We start from the raw sequence: 3,455 nt of genomic DNA, 5'->3' as shown, positions 1-3,455 counted from the left end.
AGAGTACAGCAAAAATGTTTAGATAAGATAGCTACACAGTTCTACAGAATCGACTAAATCACAACTCACACGGTGCACGCTCACACGCCCGTCACCTAGCATGCACATCACCTCAACATCAATCACATAACACGTAATTCGGGGTTTCATACCGTCAACACCAAGTTTAGAACTATTACATACCTCGAACTAGCCAAATCCAATACCGAGCAAGCCAAGCGATGGTCCAAAAATGCCATCCCGCGCGTACTGACCGCCGAACGGCTCGAAACTAGCCAAAAGCAACTCATATACATCAAATAATGCCAAGAAAACAAACCCAATCGATAAAGGTCGAATCTTTACTACAAAGCCCAAAATCAACCAAAAAGTCCAACTCGGGGTCGCGCCTCAAAACTCGACGAAACTTATAAAATCCAACAACCCACTCAATTACGAGTCCATCCATACTAGTTTCAATCAAATCCGACTTCGAATCGGCGTTCAAAACTCAAAAAATCATTCTATGAAACTTTGGGCTGAAACCCCCAATTTCTCTTTAAAATTCATAATCCAACTACCAAAAATGAAGATAGAATCACGAAATATAATCAAAACCGAGTATAAAACAGTTACCCCGATCCTTGTGATGAAATTCCTCTCTGAAGTCGCCCAAAACCGAGCTTAGAGTCTCAAAATGAGAATAAAATGACCAACCCTAAAAAATATAGCTCTGCCCAGTGATTTTCGCTTTTGCGAACAAAGGGCCGCTTCTGCGGCATCGATTTTGCGACAAAACTCCCGCTTCTGTGGAAAATACTGGGGTTCTACGCTTCCGCAACTGTGCAACAGGCACTGCTTTTGCGCAAGCGCTGGTGCGAGACAAAACACGCTATTGCGCACTCACCCGCTTCTGCAATCACAACTTCCGCTTCCAAGCACATGCAAGTGCCTCTTCCTCCGCATCTACGATGATCCCCAGCCAAGATTCTTTTGCTTCTGCGACCAACTGTCCGCATCTGCGTCCATTCTTCCCCAGATGCGGATACACTAGAACCAGCAGCAATGCAACATGCAATGAAACAGTTCAAACCTCGTCCAAAACTCACCCGGGCCCCTCGGGACCCCGTCCGAATTTACTAACAAGTCCCATAACATAATACGGACCTACTCGAGGCCTCAAATCACACATAAAAACATTGAAACGATGAATCGCACCTCAATTCAAATTTGAATGAATGAACTTTCAACTTCCAAAACTCGCGGCAAAACATATCAAATCAATTCGGAATGAACAAAAATTTTTCACACAAGTCCCAAATGACATAACGAAGCTATCCCAATTCCCGAAACCACAATCTGAGTCGGATACCATCAAAGTCAACTCCCGGTCAAACTTGTGAACTTTCCAAACCTTCAAATTTTCTACTTTCGCTAATTAGTGTCGAATCCTTCTAGAAATATCCAAATGGGAATCCGGGCATACACCTGAGTCCAAAATCACAATCCGGACCTAACGGAGCCATCAAACTCCGTTCCGGGTCAAATTACAAAAGTCAAACTTGGTCAACTCTTCCAACTTAAAGCTTCAACAATGAAATTCATTCTTCCAAATCTATTTCGAATGACTTGAAAACCAAAACCGACGATTCACACAAGTCATAATACATCATACGGAGCTACTCATGCCCTCAAACTGCTAAGCGAAGTGCAAATGCTCAAAACGACCTGTCGGGTCGTTACATCCTCCCCCACTTAAACATACGTTCGTCCTCGAACATGTCGAGAGTCGTTACAAAGCCATCAAACCGCCGTGTGACCTTACCATGCACATAACCGGGGGTGATCCCACGTAACCCTATTCCATATAGGCCCAACAACACAACATAACTGAAGATCATTACTTCGACCTTAGCCCGTAAACCTTAGAATCCAATTTACAACATCCGAAATTTCCTATAAGACACGAATCTCGCATCTACACATTGTATAAGTCTGAACCAGCTACATCAAGTCATAACCATAACCCAAGACTAAATCACATGATATACCACATAACTCAAATACTCATAGCAATAACTTCCGATCACAGTAGGCGCTCAAAACAAACCCGATACTGGTAATAAACCTCATATCAAACAAAACCTCACTCTAAAACCTTCGTACACTGCCGATGATGAAAGAAACACACAAAAACTCATAACCACTCATTCCATCAACAAGTCATTGAGCTCCCTCTCCTTCTACAAGAACTTTAGCCAATTTCTAAGTCGATTAGCGACGTTGTCCTTTCAAATATACCGCAATCAATTCCGATAGCACCTATTCTAGGTCCGATGACCTCATCTTTTCAAATACAAGCTACTTTACTGACATGCCACACCAATATTGCCCAGAGCCACAAACCGTGCAATCCGTGCACCAATACGACACAATTCAAATGTACTTAAACATGGAAAATGACTCAAAAGGGAGAACCGTCCCGTAAGCTCAACAAGTACCACTGCAACGCAATGCTAAGGACCCATCATACACCATAGAACTAAAACACATGAGTCTAACACAAAGGATCATATCCCGACATAACTCCGCTACAATGCGTGACCCCATCCAAACACTGGTCCGTATGAAATACCTTAAGCCACCATGCTCAAAATCAACAACTACACGCAATTCGACATCAAATACACGAAGTGTATGAATATAACCACGGATAAGCAACTAGCACAATATACCACAGTCCGGAGCAAACATAACCAAGGCGCATTTGACCATTCAACATCTTAATATCCATCTTGCTCAAATTTCACTATAAGGCCCAAATAAGACCCCACCAGGTGTGCCTATAACCAACGGATCCCAACCCCTTGTAGCATAGAAGGGTAACTCCTAGAATATCTCAGAACATGAATAAGCTCAGCTCTAACCATAACACATACCATCTTCTGGCTAGCTTTGGCCACATCTTTACAGTCCACAACCACGAAACAATTTGTTTTGAGAACTCCCGGTCTCCAAATCCCTATAACACACGAATCACTAGATCTGATCCCAACTCCACCGCCCGAATGTCTAACACATCTCTCACACACAATCATCCCGCGAGGAATACTTCTATAATTCTTCCGTGCCACATAGATATATCTGAATATCAGCAGTCGATCAAACAGGCGAGCACCGCAACACCAATGAAACATCCGTAAGTCAAAACACAGTGCGCCTTCTGAAATGTACATTCCACTCAAGTAATACCAATCAGTGCCCACATCGAATTCATTTATATTGCATAAGAATTTATGATCTTCCCTTCTAAATTGACCCGTGACCTTGAACATGCAAATCTCGATCCCACACAACACACCACATCTAACATGCCATCCTAGGAAAAGTACAAGAATCTCATAATAAACTCTGAGTCACAAGCAAACTACATACCCCATTAGCTAGGAACCTTCCATTTGATCTCATCCAGGAGC

Source organism: Nicotiana attenuata, unplaced genomic scaffold (assembly GCF_001879085.1).
Source record: "Nicotiana attenuata strain UT unplaced genomic scaffold, NIATTr2, whole genome shotgun sequence".
Taxonomy (NCBI): Eukaryota; Viridiplantae; Streptophyta; class Magnoliopsida; order Solanales; family Solanaceae; genus Nicotiana; species Nicotiana attenuata.
Note: the sequence above shows the minus strand (reverse complement) of the source record.